Source organism: Sceloporus undulatus, unplaced genomic scaffold (assembly GCF_019175285.1).
Source record: "Sceloporus undulatus isolate JIND9_A2432 ecotype Alabama unplaced genomic scaffold, SceUnd_v1.1 scaffold_16, whole genome shotgun sequence".
Taxonomy (NCBI): Eukaryota; Metazoa; Chordata; class Lepidosauria; order Squamata; family Phrynosomatidae; genus Sceloporus; species Sceloporus undulatus.
The window spans coordinates 987,783-1,005,213 of record NW_024802938.1 but is presented as its reverse complement, the minus strand read 5'-3'; the positions used below and the strand labels follow the sequence as shown (position 1 = coordinate 1,005,213).

The following is a 17,431-nucleotide window of genomic DNA, read 5'->3' as shown; positions in this document are numbered from 1 at the left end:
ACTGGATCTCAAAATCAGTAGCCTGTTTTCTTGCAATCTTGGATCTCTTCCAACTCTACGATTCTATTATTATCATTATTTTTATTATTACTACTATGGGATTCTGTCCTTGTGTGAGCTAGTCAGCCTGGTCTGCCAGAGAGGTTTAGTGCCCCACCAGATCCCAGGAGCCTTGAGCAATGGCAAAGGAAAAAGTGGTGTCGAAAGTGGATCATTTCTGCAGTGTGGAGGGCTAGGCTCTGGGATGGGCTGGAAAGGGCTGCCCCCTAGTGTCGGATCCCTGGCGGATTTGCCCATCCTTGTCCTCTATAAAACCGAGGCAAAGAAGTCTAGCAGCAGCTCCCTCCTCCTCCTCCGTTTCCCTGCCTCTGCTCTACACTGCAGCTCCACCTGAGCCACTTTGGATGCCTAAAGCAGCAGCAGCAGCCACAGGGAGAGATCCTAGGCTGGCTGGAGAGAGGCATCCTGATCCTTTCTCCTCTGTGAAGTTGGACCTGGAAAAGGCGATGGGAAGGGTCTGACTGCTCTGCCATGGGCACCGGAGCCTGGATCGTGCCAGGAGGAGGAGGAGGAGGAGGAGAAGGGGCATTGCTGGCACAAGGGGGGCTCTCTCCATGCCAGCCCCGGAAGGTGAGGTGGGGTCCTTTGAGGGGGGGGTTGGGGGGACTATTTATGGCTCTGGAGACTCAGCCATGGAAACTCACTGGGGGACCTTGGGCCAGTCACACTCTCTCAACCTCAGGGGATGATGGCAAGGGCAAACCCACCCTGAGCAAAGCTGGCCCAAGGAAAGCCCTACATAGGCTGGACCTATGAGTGGGAAAGGTCTTGAAGATAGGAGGAAAGAGGGCTCTGGAGACCAAGGCTGGAATCCCAGCTCAGCCATGGAACCCACCTTGGGCAAGTCACACTCTCTCGGCCTCAAAGGAAGCAATAAGTCGGAAAGGACTTGAAGGCACACAAGAAGGAGAAGAAGAGGAAGAAAAGGAAGGAAGGAAGGAAGGGAAGAGGGGGTTATTTGGGAAGGCGCAGGATTCTCACCCAGGTCCAAGCTTTTCATGCATTATTATTTTATATAATACAGTGCCACTTGCTCATATATATAACTTAATATATAATTAACCAAAATGAGAATACAGTGCCAAGGATCGTTGCTTTGGGAAGCTCCCGGTTCGAATCCTGCCCACAGCTTCTGTAGAGCGAGGGCTAAACCTCCACTTTCCCTATTACTATAGGAGGAGCATCTGTACCCTGAGCTTTTGCTGTTGTTGTTGTTGTGTGTCTCCAAGTCCTTTGCGACGTATGGCTTCCCTCTGAGGCTGAGAGAGTGTGACTCGCCCAAGGTCCCCCAGTGGGTTTCCAAGGCCGAGGGGGGGTCCAACCCTGGGTCCTCAGAGCCCTACTCCATCATCTCAAACTACACTGGTGTAGCGCTATGATTCCACTATGACTGCCCTGCTGTGGAATCCTGGGATGGGCAACTTAGGGAGGGGCCCTTGAGCCTTCTCAGCCAGGGAGCCCTCAACCACACTCCCCAAACTACAGCTTCCTTACTCCCTCAACTACAAATCCCGGGATTTTAAGAGCCATCGCAATTGGAAGTGGGATAGCAGCGCTACAACAGGGCAGTGTGATCAAGACCGGGGTAAACCTCAATCTTGCCAACAAAACCCCAGGACAGGGTCGCCTCGGGGGGGAGCATCATAACATTTTAAAAATTAAAAACAATTTTTTAAAAAGTTAAAAAAACTATTTATAAAATGTTAATACTTTCTGTATTGTTTTAAATGGTATTGATTCAAATTTGCTGTGCGCCGCCATGAGTCCTTGCGTTAGGAGAAAGGCGGGATAGAAGAGAGTAAAATAATAATACAATACCGATTGCTCATATACATATACATATACGTGTGTGTGTGTGTGTGTGTGTGTAAAATTAAGTAAAATAATAATACAATGTAGGGCCTTACCAAAGAAAATCTCAAAGCACTCCAATGAATTCATACTTCTTAGGGATGCTTAGAATGGAGGACTTTTTGGAATTCCTCCTGGGCAGAAGGTTATGGAGGACAGGCCCTGGAGAGGGAGGACCTCTAGTCACCCTGTCCTGAGCACAAAGGAGGACAAGGCACCCATAAAATGTAGGGTGGTTTGAGAAAAATGTAGGACATGACAAAATCACAGCTAAAAACACTCCTAGAAATGTGAATCCGTGCTTCGTAGTGACGGGACAAAATGGAGGACCTTTTGGAATGCCTACTGGGCTGAAGGTGGAAATGGAGGACATGTCTGGAAAAGGAGGATGCCTGGTCACCCTAACCCAACCAGATTCTTTGCTTCCAGCGCATCGCTCACCATAAGGTATGGCAGGTTGGGAAGCTGCAAGGATGGCCTTGTGGGTGTGTTGGTGTGCCTTCAAGTCCTTTCCAACTTACGGTGATCCTAAGGTGAACCCATCATGGGCTTTTCTTGGCACAATTTGTTCAGAGGAGGTTTGCCATTGCCTCCCCTGAGGCTGAGAGGGTGTGACTTGCCCAAGGTCTAAGGGGAGAAAAAAGGAGGTGAAGCCAATGGGGGGGGGGGGGTTTCCTGTCCTTGTCCTCCTATTGGCCTTGTCCTCCTTTGGGGTTAAGAAAGGGTACCCAGGTGTCCTCCTTTTCCAGGACCATATCCTCCATTTCCACTTTCTACTCAGGCAGAATTCCAAAAAGTCCTCCATCCTGAGCATCACTACAAAGCATGAATTTACATTGTTAGGGGTGTTTTCAGGTTTTTCTATAGTAAGGTGGGGGGTCTTGTGGATTGTGGCACTTTTGGGGTCCTAGGGGAGGAGGGTCTGCTTTGGCAGGAGCTGGAGAGGGACCTGGCACACAGAGAGGGATGGATTTGATAAGTAGAACGGCATCAACCCCAGCAGAACAATCCCAAATGGACATGGCGGCAGAGAGACCTGAGGGTGCATCTACATTACAGAATTAATGCAGTTTGACACCACTTGAATGGGCATGGCGCCATCCTGCAGAATCCTGGCATTTGTAGTTTGGTGAGGAACGAGCCCTCTTTGGCAGAAAAGGGGAAAGATCTTGTAAAACTACATATCACAGTATTTTGTAGGATGGATTCATGGCAGTTCAAGTGAAGCGGCACTTTTTCCTACAGTGTCAATTCACCCTCTGTATCTTGGATGCCTGGATGGACTGTGAATCTCATGCCCATTTCAGCCACCAGGGAATCTGGCCAAGTTAAGATTGGCATGGGAGTGTCTAATCCTCTTGAACTAATAGCATTTCTGCCATTGTGAAGAGCATTGCCTCTAATATGTGATAGGTTACATTCAGAGTTCTCCCTGCACCATATGGATGGGATATGTCAATTTCATGTAAACACAGTGCAGTGAGAAATCTTTGGCGTTCCAGATGTTTGGACTACAACTCCCATAATCCTTCCCTGGTGGCCACACTGGTCAGGGGTACCTGGTGGGAGCTGACCTCCAGTCCAAAGCATCCATTAAGTCCCAGTGTCAGTATTGTTCTTTTCTCCCAGGATCATTGCAAAGATCAGAAGTGTCGCTGACTATCTTTGTTATTGTTGTGTGCCTTCAAGTTGTTGCATATGATGGCAGCTGGATCAGAAGCAGGAGAGGCCAGAAGATGTGGCAAGATTGCATTTGAGATCATCTAGACCTCTAGAACAAAGGAGATTCCTTCAACCTTGTACACATGAAGCATGTTTTTAAATCTGTTGCTGAATCATACCAGAAATGCTCCCTAGATACTTTAGTTGACCATGAAGGGCACTGTCTAGAAACCAAACCTCCTTGCACAAATATTTGCCTAAGTGGCATTCTAAACAATTCCTATCCAGGAGATGTTGATAAGATCTTGGTTTCTTATCCCCAGTTGGACAATACTATTACCACCAAGTCTGCAAGATTTTAATTTCTCTGGAACTATTTAGACACGACTTGGTAACCTTGTCAAGGGGGAAACCTTTACCTTTTATTGTGTATTGTAGCCCGCCTTGATCTGTAGGGAGAGGTAGGATATAAATACATTTTTATTTATTATTATTATTCATTCATTAATTTAGGTGGCACAAAAAAGGGGGAGGGAGAGGATAAGGGAAGAAAAAGGTTTGGTTTCTTGTGAAGAGCAAGTGGATGTTGAATTGTCATCATGCACTAAGCCTTCAGCAAGAGCATTCAGATACTGTTCAGCTTCCTCAAGAATTCTGGAATCTTTCTGCAACACAGGAGCATATTGGTTAAATGACACAGGAGACATGCAAAATTACACCTTGAGAAGCTAGTTCACATGTTTTTGTCCATTCATGACACTGCAGAGCTCTGTGACACTGCTGACCAGATGGGAGGAGACAATGATATTTTCAACTCAAACCTTGTGCAAACTTCTCTGTAGATTCTTTCTGCATGATCTACAGAATAAGAAGGAGTACATGGGAGGGGAAGAAGCACTTCTTAAGCCAGAGATGGGAGCACACACAACCTGTGGGCTACAGGCAGCCCTATTTTTATGGCCTCTGGAGGAACTCAGTGCCACCCAAAAAAAATAAAATGTTTGAAATAGAAACGAGTGACATGCACATGTCCATCCCATGTTTTGGTTTTCAGAAATACATTTTAGAAAGAAAGAAAGAAAGAGGCATCTGATCACTTCTGATTTCAGTTTTTGATATCAGCAAGGAGGAGTTATACTCCATAGAGGGTCCAAGGAGGTAAAAATTGGCCTCTGGACCCACTGAAGTCGACCTCTGCTGTCCTACAACCTCCAGACATATGCTGGCCAGACCTATGGTGTGTGAGAGAGGAGGTGTGCAGGGCTTTTCACTTCCTTCCTTCCTTCCTTCCTTCCTTCCTTCCCCTCCCTTTCCCCCTCTTATTGGTCCTAGTAAGAGGAGAAATAACTCTGCCAACTCTGTGGGTGGTGTAGTTTTCCTCTCCTATTCCAAGGATCCCAATTCTCTCTTGATCCACACACAATGAAGAGAGCATATCCATCCATTTATTGGTCTGGATTTGCAGTGGCATCCAGAACAACAGACAGTTCTACCACTCTCCAGAGAGAGGGAGGTATGCCAAGGAGGCACAATAGGTGCCAGCTGGGGACCTCCCAAGTCCATGTATTTGATTAAATGTACTGGCCCATGAAAGCTTGTACCATATCATATTTGCTAGTCTTCAATAAGCCATAGTATTCTTCGTTGCTTTTTAAAATTACTTCAATACTTCCTTTTCCAAGCAGAGGTACTGCATAAAATAAATGTCAATTATGAAAAGTAAAGGACACAGAGCTTAACATTTTTAAACTTCCCCCGAAAATGGCAAAACAAATTATCTCTAATAGCATCTCCATTGGAGAGGAAAGCAATGTTTTAAGGTTTTAGCCATCAAATGTACTATGGACCCATAGGTCTTCACAATCAACACTAAAAACAAACCACACCTATTTTTATTATCAGGTATAATGATAATTACTTGGCTACTAGTAACTATCTCACACTTCTTTCATTCACACATTATAATGGCATAAAGTCAATAGTGTTCTTTTCCAAAGAGCCAATGTGGCATAATGGTTTGAGTTTTGGACTACGACTCTGGAGACCAGGGTTCAGTTCCCAGCTTAGCCATGAAACTTGCTAGGTTCTATTCTGGGGCAAATCACGTACTCTGAGGGAAAGGCAATTGCAAACCTCCTCTGAACAAATCTTGCCAAGAAAACCCCAGGAAAGGGTCACCCTAGGGTTGCCATAAGTCAGAAACCTCTTGAAGGCACACAGCAGCGACAACAATTCTTGTCCAATGTAGGGGTTTCATTTTCTCTTGCAGAAGGTGAGCAGGGGAAACAATGGAAATTCTTTCAAGTCAGCCTTTGCTTGCCAGATGTGTTGACATCAGCTATGCTGGTTGAGATGATGGGAGTTGTAGTCCAGCACATCAAGAGCATATCAGGAAGGGGGAGACTTCTGTGAATTATAAAAGGAGACAAACTAGCCGACACTTTCTTCCCAGGGGAAAGACAGAAAGACTGTTCCACTTAACTGCAATGGAATAATAATAATCCAGTATGACACCGCTTCACTGCCACAGTTCCATACTATAGAATTTTGAGAACTGTAGTTTGTTGTGCTGCCAGCACTATGGTGCCACAACAAACTACAGTTTCCAGAATTCCATAGCATGGAACCATGGTAGATAAAGTGGTGGCAAACCGGGTTATGTCTGCAGTGAGGATTCAGTCCTAGAGAGATTAGACTGGCAACCTCCTTGGTAGCTTTCTGCAGGCAGGTACAGTGAACCCTTGTTATACGCTGGGGTTTGGTTCCAAGATCTACCATATATAGCAAAATCCGTGTATGCTTAAGTCTCATTAAATATACTGACATAGCAAAATGGTGTCCCTTGTAAAAAATGGAAAATCAAGGTTTGATATTTGAAATTTATACTTTTTTTTGAATATTTTCAAACAGTGCATGCTTGAATCTGTGTATAAGAAGGGCCGACTGTAAATACTTTGCTGTAGATGGATTGGTCAAGGGGAAAGACCCTTGCATAATGCATTGGATTCTCTTTTTGCTGTTTTCCTTTTAATGGTTTTTAACAGGTTTTATTTTTTTGATGGCTTAATTACACTTTTAACTTTTGTACATTGTGGATTTTTAGCTGTTGGTTTTAATTGTTGTAGGCCACCTGAAGCCACTTCAAGCCACTTCAATTAATACAGAATTAACTGTATTAATTCTGCAGTATGCAGTTTGGCACCACTTTAACTGTCATGGCTCATTGCTATGGAATTCTGGAATTTGTAGTTTTATAAGATATTTAGCCTTCTCTGTCAGGGCACTCTAGTGCCACAACAACTAAAATACCGAGGATTCCATAGTATTGAGTTAAAGTGGTGTCAAAACGCTAGTTCTACGGTGAGGTAGCAGCCTGGGAAGAAGGTGGAATATAAACAAATACAACAACAACACAACAACGTAGGGTGAATGATATGGCCTGCCAGGGATTTTTGGACTTCAACTCCCAAAATTTCATACCATTGACTATACTAGCTAGGGTTAATGAAAGTTGCAGCCCAAAAACATCTGGAGGGCAGCACAGTTTCCACCCTGTTGTAACCCAAGTTGTTCTACAAAATCTCATGCATGGCACAGTCCTCACCTTCTTCACTCAGATGTGTGTCTCACTTTGTCCAGCTAAGCTTACTCCCACTGACTGTATTTACAAGTGGAGCATCACTCTTGGATACTTAATATTTAAAAATAAAACCTACAGATGCTGCAGTGGCTAAAGTCACTTTCATCCCAGTAAAGTGTATAGTTAGAAATGTTTCAGAATTTTTAATCACTTTGCTTATGATACTAGGTGCTCTTGAGTTGTCTGTCAACATTTTGTTCCTGTTGTAAATTAAATAGAGATGTAGGGGAGTAGAAGAACAGATTTTTGCCTAGAAGGATTAAAATAAACTACATCATACTTGACAGTATGTTCAGACCCAAGCTGCAATTGTGTTTCCTTTCTCTGCTAATACATGCATTTCCCATATACAGTATGGTACTCTTTGTAGATGTGTTTCTTTACAGTGGTGTAGTCAATCTGTACTTCTGGCGCTGCTTTTATTGAATCGGAAATCCCATGAATAGCTGTCAATCCTGGAGTTAGCCTGTTATTGGAATATGTGTGATCATTCTGGGGTTATTCAGAGAGAAGGGGAGTTAAGACGGTTTCACTGCAATCCCTCCCCCCAATTCCCAATGAAGGCAAGACTTCTTACTCATGAGGAGGCTGGAGAAAGGAAAGTTTAGCTAGTATCACTGCACATATCCCATTCCCAATGAAGGCAAGACTACTTACTTATTTACTTAATCTTGGATTGCTGACCAGTGAACAGAACAGTAGTGTGATAAGATGCATCAGCAACCTGTTACCAGTTCACAATTGCGTGGTAATGTGAAAAGAACCATTGCTGTTTTGGGTGTTTAAAAAGCTGCAACAGCATCGGGAGGGAAGCTTCATACAATAATCTCCTTTGTATAACTACAGACAGCTGGGAATTCCTGGAGTCCCAGGGGCTGATTGCCATGTTACATTGACCATCAATGCCCATGTATTACAATCTTGAGCTTGTATGAGTGAATTATGGTGAGAAGTACATGAGAAGGCTTGAAATATGGCTGAGAGGCAGACAGGATGCTCTAACCACTTCAATTGGTCTAATAGAAAAATGAGGTGCTGGCATAAAGAGAAAGTTTGATTAGAGGAGTGCTTTCAACAGATGGAAATAGAGTGTCCAAGAAAAGGACATGGATGTATGGATGGCAGGCTGGTTAGACAGAATCCTGAACAGGACAGGTTAATATAATAATATTTTATTATACATCTAATATAGTACAATAATTCTATTATTCTAATTATACCAACCTAATCCTGGTTGTGAAAATTAAGCCAAGCAAGTCTTTTAATGTTACAGTTCTAGCAGATGTTTCCTTACTAGTGCAGTAAGTAAGGAATAAGCACTAATGAGTTATTATACTGTATAAATGTAAATGTTCCCCCCAAAAATGTCAGTAAATCTTTAGCCTTTTAAGAAATTGAAGTATAACTAAAGATGTGTCACTTTTTCGTATGTGTCAAATAAAGTATTTTTGTCAAGTTAATCACATCAACTGAATCCATTTCATTATTTGCTTCACTCTAGATAAGTATGATTCCTTCACCAGCCCAAGATATGTAGCTCTTATCTATAATAAACACGTGGAATTATCCTGACATTTTAAAAGTCCCTTGGGGTTACATTTTTGCAGAAGTCTCCAAGTATTAATACCACCATCCCACCTTTCACAAAAGTAGCTGTTTTGCACCTTTATATGTTTCTAAAAGTGAAAACCTTATGTCTCCCATTCTGAATATTTCATTAGCTGAATGACAGTCTGTTTTGTCCTTGGAAAATAATTTAAAGATTTAAAAAAAGTTTCTAAAAATGTTACTGTCTGATTGACTCGTTATTGAACACAATTATGAAGTACCAAGGAAAAGTACAACTGCATCTTAAAATCTAATATCTTCTAAACAGCATATTCCAGGGGTAGGCAGCCTTTAAGTTTAAAGATGCTATTTTGTTTTGGTCCACAAGCCGTGGCTCAAGGAGATGGACCAGGAATTTCAGGAAAGGGTTATGCCTCACTACATCCTGAGCCCAGGAATGGGTCTTTACAATACCCAAACAGGATCTTATCTGCAAATCCTTTCTCACACAAATCCATTCCTCACTTCCAACATGTTTTATTGATCCCAGCAACCTAATTTAGGAGTGAGGGTGAGGGAAAGAATTAATATTGTAGATTAAAGAGTTCTGTCAGTTAGAATCAGAGTATTACAAGTTGCTTTCAAAAATACAGTAATTCAAATGTAATTCAAAATCATTCCATTATGTAACTGGTGACACTACGAGATTGAGAGGGAGAGGGAGAGAGAGCAGTTTGAGCCCTGGGTTACAACTCTGGAGACCAAGGTGACCTTGGGCAAGTCACATTTTCTTAGCCTCAGAGGAAGGCAAAGGACCCTCTGAGCAAATCTTGCTAAGAAAACCTCATGATAGGTTGGCCTTAGGGTTACTGGAAACAATGTGAAGGCACACAACAACAACATACATTACTTGTTCAGTTATTAGCTACCTTTGGGAGATAATCATCTACTTGCTCCAGTCAAGTAGTAAAGTGGCCCAGAATTGGGGGAGGGATCCCTTTAAAATACCCCTAAAGCATTTCCCCTCTCATTACTAATAATTCCCCAGACGTATTAACCATACTAATCATTGGCCAACATCCTGCATTGACACATAGCCACATGCTGTGGCTCTGATCTATGATCTATAAATGCTCCTGAAAACCACCTTAGAGTCCAGCCAGCTGCACGGAGGGACTGAGTTCTGCAGTGTTAACAAGTGAGGCACTGAAGGCCAATGCATCCAGCATCCTCCCATGAGCAATCAACAGTGCTCTGAACAGAGCAACTCCTTGCTTCATTGCCAATTGCTGGCAAGGGGGTGCTGCAAATGTCATCCTTCAGTGCCCTGCTCACCAGCACTGCAGAACTCCACCCCTCAGTGCAGCTGACTGGATTTTAAGGTGGGTTTCAGGGGCATTTGCAATCATGACTAGGGCCCAGTACAGACAGGCCGAAAAGGACGCCCTCATCACATGCGAGGGGTGGTACTTCTAGATGCCCCTCCTCCCTCGCACGTGACGAGGGCATCAAAATGGCAGCACCCTGTACAGAAGGGTGCTGCCATTGTTACGCAAGTGCCCCACAGCATCCGCACGGTGCTGTGCAGCACTTACGTAACAAGTGTGCCAGTGGCACACTCTGACGCAGTCGTTATACCACCACCACAGTGTAGAAAGAACCCGCTTTTTGCGGGTTCTTTTTCCCCCAGCGGGAAGCCTCGCTGTTTGGTGGCTGAGGCTTCCCTCTGGCAGAAAAGCAGGCTCCGGCAAGCCACCCTTTTTGGATTGTCTGTACCCCGCCAATGCTACCATAATCATAAATGTGAATAGGAAATGTTTTCACAAAGTTGCAAGTCTAACATACAACATCAGAAATGCCTAATAAGATGCCACCTGGCATTTTATACTGTACAGTTGTCCCTCCATATTCGCTAGGGTTAGGGGAACAAGACCCCCGTGAATATGGAAAAACCGCAAATAACAAAAACACCTCTCTAGGAATCTCTAGGTCCTCCAGGGCAACTCTGTGGTCAATGTCCAACAGACACTGACCATAGAATGGCACTGGAGTTGCTACAAATGGTCTTTCAGTGCAACTTTTAGTTAAAGTTGACCACAGAGTTGCACTGGAGGACCTAGACAGTTCTAGAGAGAACATATTAATGAAATCCATGAATAATCAAATCCGCAAATATCAAAGCCGCAAATATGGAGGGATGACTGTATTTCACAATAAATGTATTTACCCCTTTGTTGTCCCCCAAAGTATACATTACTTCCAAGTTCTGCTTAGAATGAGATGTTCCAAGACCTCTCAGTCCTGTCTGCAAGCCAAATAAGTAATACTATTTGGATTTAAATTGGTAAGGAGCCCAGTGCGCTACCATCTTTGCATACCATTTTTACATTACTCATGCAATACCATATTTTATTCATAGCATCTCATATCATCTTTAACGAGATCCATGTCCCACTGAATTGTGCCCAGGTGAAAATAACATAGCGTTAACACTGGAGATTCCTGTTCTCTGCTATACCATATAATAAAAACAAAAGGTGAAAGCCCATGCTGAATAGATCAGGAGTGGATGATGGTGGTGGCAAGTATTAGCTATCCCATTGGTTGAGCACTTTGGAGTCAAACCAAGAGATGGACATCATGGTGTTACAAAAGCAGCACAAGAGGCAGCAAACAGGAAGTTGCTCTGAATAAGGTAATTCTGAGATCAGAATAGAAAGACGAATATGGTCATTTTTCCTACAAATATTCTTTTTATTTTCAATTTTGTTTTTTGGACACATTAATGCACCAGCTAACTCCCCAAAAGCATACATGTGTAGGAGATGGCAATCCATTCTTCTGAAATCATTACTTATTCTGAGCAGCGTTCAACACAAAGGGCAACACCACTCTTTGGGGCGGTGAATGAACAGTGAACTTCAAAGAGAACTTGAGCCACTATTGCCTTGACAACGTGAATGATTGGGATTTTGGGAAATTACAAACTGGCATGAAGCCAATTTATATCTTAACAGCGTACCCATTAAGGTTTTATAACAATTTAGCTCATACTTATTTTCCTAGAGGAAAAATGATTCATTAGGTCAAAATAATATAGCTCCAGAATGCTGCTGACAGATAAACTCACTCGCTCAATTGATCCTCAGCCAACAGATCTGTTACCATTAAGATATTAATACACATGCATTTGAGGAATTGAGGCAAAGGCATTTACTCCCATTAGCAAGAGAGTTTGAAATTTCAAGTTCATACACTGTCCCTGCCTTTAGGAAGAATGGGGCAAATCTTAGGATTCTGGGGAAAGTAGTAGCAGTTTTCATGCCTTCCTGCTGTGTCCCCTGGCCATTTCCCTCTCCTGGAGGACAGAGTTGTAGGAAGGACTTCCCCCACTGAAACAAGAAAATATTGCCAGTTCTGTTTGCTTCTCCGTGTGGAATGGCAATGGAGGGATTTATTACCTCAAAGAAGAAAAATATCTTAGGCAGCTCTGGTAAAAGGAAAAAGGAAGTGGCCCACCTTGAGAACTAGCAGCCAAATCAGGCAAAGTAGATCTATTCAATTTTGATAGGTGGCAAGGAGGATGCCATTTCTATCCCTTTCCCACCACCAGCCAAGGTTGCAAGTTGCAAGGACAGGCATCCTGCTTTGGATTGTTGCAGACTCACTCATTGTGGTGGAGCTCTTCTTTTGGAATTTTGATCATAAGAATGGTACTGAAACAAAATCTGAAATTCTTTGTTTGATATCCTCAGAGGAGGTCTTTCTCTTCATCCTGCCACCCACACAGGTACATCTGGTAGGAACATGGAAGAGGGCTTTCTCAAAGGCTTTTCCAAGGCTTTGGAGCTCCCTTCCTAGGGAGGCTAGACTGGCTCCTTCAATGTGCATACTTTCAATGTACCACTTTCCTCATTGGGATTGCAGAACTAGCCAATGTTCAGTTCTCATTACACAAAGGGACAATAAGCGGGTTCATTGGCAGATACACAATTGGTTGCACAATATATGTATTCAGAAGAAGGGTGGTGTAGCATAACCATCATGTAACTATAGAGAGTAGATTTACATCTCACGAGCACTGTATAGAAATCCTACTATTGTATTTTGAACTCTGATGAAACAGAAGTCAACTGTCTATAGCCTGAATGGAAGAAAGGCACAGCAAAGTGGTATATTACATACTTTCTAATTGTCTTTCCTCTGCCACTTTAATGATCCCAGGATGGTGTCAGTTACATGTCCAGGAGAAGCAAAAGCTACAAGCATCCTTTATGTCAGGATAGAGAAACCATTGGGTCTCCCCAGATATTTTTTGGTACTCAACTTACAGAAGCCACAGTTGTTGTTCTCTGCTTTCAAGTTGTTTGCAACTTATGGTGACCCTAAGGCAAACCTATCACAGGATTTTCTTGGCAAAATGTGTTCAGAGGGGTTTGCCTTTGGCTTTGCCTTCCTCTGGGGCTGAGAGGGTGTGACTTGCCCAAGGTCACCCAGTCGGTTTCCATGGTTGAGTGGGGATTCAAACCTGGTCTCTAGAGTTGTAATTTTTTAATTTTTTTAATTTTTTTTTATTTATATACTGCTATTCCAAAGATCATAGCGGTGAACAGCAAGTAAACTAATTAGCAAGTAAGCTAATTTGCCCCCAACAGTCTGGGTACTCATTTTAGCGACCTTGGAAGGATGCAAGCCTGAGTCGAGCTTGGGCCCTTTTGCTGGTCTTGAACTCGCAACCTTGTAGTTTCAAGTGAATGGCTGCAGTACAGGCATTTAACCACTGCGCCACCAGGGCTCCAACACTATACCACACTGGCTCTCTCAGAAGCCATAGGCAACATGGCAAATGGCAAGGGTTTGTAGGAGTTATCGTCCAAAACATTTAGGAGGTCCCAAAAGTTCCCTGCTTCTGCTTTATTTTGCTATCTGGGACAGATAGAACAAGAGTTCCTGAGCAATCTGCCCTTTCTTTTTTATTTAAAAAAATGCTTATGTGAAATAATGCCCATCCAGACACTGCTGGAGCAATGGAACCATGTCCTCAAAACAGTTGTGATAGGAAGTACTTGGTATGTGTGTGTGGGGGGGGGGGATGATTAGGAACCTTTGCTAATTTGAAGTGTCTGCTCTTCATGCAAATTGTTAATGCCTGCAGGAGGAATACCAATTACAACCTCGGCAGGCTAGTTTGACAGAAAATGTGGGCATTTCTTCAGAACAATTCCCAAAAGTCTAAGAGAGGCAGATGCAATTAGCTAACTGAATGTATGAAGTGAAGGCAGAGGAAGCTCTGGCTTTCTAGTAGAGAATTTGACCTGCAAAAGATAATTAAGTGAGAGAGAGAGCTTTGATCTAACCAGTTTGCCAGTGGAGTTATGTTCCAAGGATATCTTGCATCATGGCAACCTTTGGTTCTGTTATGCTAGCATTCTGTGTCTTGTTATCCATGTTTCTTGGATCAAGTCCCTTCTAGCTATGCACAGAATAGAGAAACATGGCCCCCCCCCCCCCCCCCACCATCCCCATTTTTCTTTTTATTGCAGTTAGTGTGCAATTCTTGCCCTGTGGCCTAATAATATATTTTTTAGTATCCTTCTATATTTCCTTTCCTTTCCAAGTGCCTCAACTTGCTAGTTGAAAAGAATTATTTATTTTGCAAAGAATATTGAGCACGTTTTGACCATTGGTCTTCCTTAGGGACAGAAGGTCATGTTCAGATACATCAAAAGAAATGCATTGAAAACTGTACTTCTAATATTTTTATTCAGTACTTTTATTGATTTCTTTATTAATGTAGAGAATTTTGCAAATCAAAATAGTCAGCTCTATGTGACTCCTCACCCTTTTTCTCACCTTTCTTCAAAATCATCAAGCTATTAATGTGTTCAGTGTGGAAATGAATTTCAAGTATCTCAGCATTTTCTTTTCTATTTCCAACCAAAACCAGAATAAATAGTAATTCAAATGTAAAGCTGCTGGATAGAACAATTTGCTTGAAATCTACCACTGAAATGCACTCACTACCTTTTGAGATGTCTGTCTAAACCAGTTTTCTCTGGTTTAGTTTCCTGCCATCATCCAGCTTGATAGATTACAACTCTCATCATCCCAACCAAGCATATGCCATTTTAGTTGATGATGACAGAAGTTATAATCCTGCACATCTGGAGAGTACCAGGTTGTTGTTGTTGTTTTAAAAAAACTTTATCCTGGTGTTTATTATAGGATCCCAAGGCAGCATATAATATAAACCATTGAAAACACTTCCAGATCAAAAAGAAGAAGAAAAGAACGTTAAGAACATATTAAACATAGCAGCAATTAAAACAAAAAGAAACAGTTAAAATGACTTTAAAACATCTATTTAAAACCACATACAGTCAGCGCTTGACATCCACGGATTCTTTATGAATGGATTCTACCATCCACAATTTGAAAATATTTTTAAAAATGTAAATTCTAAAAAAGAAATTTTGATTTTGCCATTTTATATACTGGACACAATTTTACTATGCCATTGTATTTAATGGCACTTGAATATCCACAGATTTTGCTATCCATTGGGGATTCTAGAACCAAACCCCAGTGGATACCAATATAGTATATGTATGCTTTCAAATATATTTGTCCTTAAAGGCCTCAATAAAATTTATGTTTTAGCTTGGCAACAGAAAGAAACAATCTTTGCACCAGTTGGACCTTCTGTTTAGCCTGGTCTAAGCAGAAGATTTTTTTTAAATCACCTGTCATTATGCTTTGAACATGTGCAATGTTTTCCTCACCAACAGCTACAATTTCCCTCCCCGCTAAAAAACTAAATAGGAGAAAAGGACTGGAATTTAATACTTCCATTTACTAACAGGGTAACCAGTTTGAGACTAAAACATTATCTAGCATTTGACAGACTAAAATGCAGCAAAGCCTTAGAGCATCACAACAATTTTCTCTATTTGTCACATTTCAATGGCGATGTGATTACATTGATGTAGCATTTTCAAAGCAGGGGTATAACTGAACTTGAGTGTTGGTGTTAAAGAGAAGATCACAGGCTGAGGAATTGTGTGTCCTTCAAAGAAAAAGAGGAGACCTTCATTTTGTCATTAATTCAGTTTCTAAACAATGTCATAGTTTTGGAATGTTACCCACAAGGTCTTCCACTTCCTCTGGTTTTCAGAACACTTTCAGTGCAAATTGTTATCTCCTGAGCTGAATGAGTGCCAAAATCTTATGGACCATCTGTAACAGAAGTGACAAAAAAGAAAAGATGCAGCTGCAATAATTGAACTCATACTTTCTTCTAGTCCCCCCCCCCCGGCCAAACCTGTCACAGTCTTTGAACTTAGGGAGAATGGAGAGGGAGGGGATTCAGTATCATTGACTCCTTTTCCAGCAGCCTGATACACCATATATGGGGGTGCAATTCAGCAAATCCCAGGTTTGGATATATAGATTAATTCCAGATGAGGTTGGTTCAGATTAACATGCACACACATTTTTTGTTGTTGTTAGTGACCCTCTAGTTGACTTGGACTCATGGCAACCCTGTAGATGAGACATCGCCAAGTCTCCCTGTCCTCCATTGCTCTGTTCATTTCCTGCAGGCTCATGCTTGTGTCCTCCCTAATTGAGTCTAGCCATCTGGTGTGCAGTCTTCCTCTCCTTCTTCTACCCACAACCATCCCAAGCATTATTGTTTTTTGCAATAATTCATGCCTTCTCATGATGTGTCCAAATTACGACACCCTCAGTTTAACCATCTTGTCTTCCAGGGGTATTTCTGGCCTGATTCACTCAAAGACCCATTTGTTTGTCTTTCTAGCTGTCCTCAGCACTCTTCTCCAACACCACATCTCAGATGAATTGATTTTCTTTTTATCTGCTTTTTTCACAGTCCAACTCTCTCATTCATCCATTCAAAGTGATTGGGAATACTATGGCTTAGATTATTCTAACTTTGGTACTCAGTTGTATATCTTTACTCTTTAGGATTTTCTCTAGCTCTTTCATGGCTGCCCTTTCCATTCCTAGTCTTCTTCTTATCTCTTGACTGTGGTCTCCATTCTGAGTTATGTTTTTATCCCAAGTACAAGAAATCTTTTGACTATTTCAATTTCCTCATTGTCTAATTCAAATTTATTTAGGTCCTCCATGGTAATTATTTTTATTTTCTTTATGTTCAGCAGCAGGCCTACCTTTGCACTTTCTTCCTTGACCTTCATTAGTAATTGTTCTGAGCCATTGATGTTTTCCACTATTAATATTGTATCATCCACATATCTTATATTGTTAATAATCCTTCCTCCTATCTTCACTCATCTGAGTCTGCTTTTCTTATGATATTTTCTATGTACAATTTGAACAAGTATGATGATAATATTCAGCCTTGCTTGACTCCTTTGCCTATTGGGAGCCATTCAGTTTCTCCATATTCTGTTCTGACAGTGGCCTCTTGTCTTGAGTATAGATTTCTTAGCAGAACTATCAAGTTGATTGACACTCCCATGTCTTTGATAGCATTCCTTAGCTTTTCATGATTGAAAATCTGCCACCCTCCCCACGGCTTCCTCCCTCCTTCCCTAGGGTTGCCATAGCGTTGGACCTCCAAACCGGGAAAAATGTAGGACAAATTTTTCAAATGTAGGACACACAAACATGTGTCCTACATTTGAA

The 17,431-nt window shown here is 42.0% G+C and overlaps 1 protein-coding gene across 1 annotated transcript in view; it reads left to right on the top strand.

The window, feature by feature from the left end:
- The first annotated feature begins 330 nt into the window (after window positions 1–330).
- The window catches only part of LOC121917368 (5-hydroxytryptamine receptor 1E-like), a 46,728-nt gene continuing 29,627 nt past the window's right edge, over window positions 331–17,431 (top strand). Inside the window, exon 1 of the mRNA XM_042443279.1 lies at window positions 331–630. The gene's annotated coding sequence lies outside the window, so the exon portion shown is untranslated. The remainder of the gene's footprint in view (window positions 631–17,431) is intronic.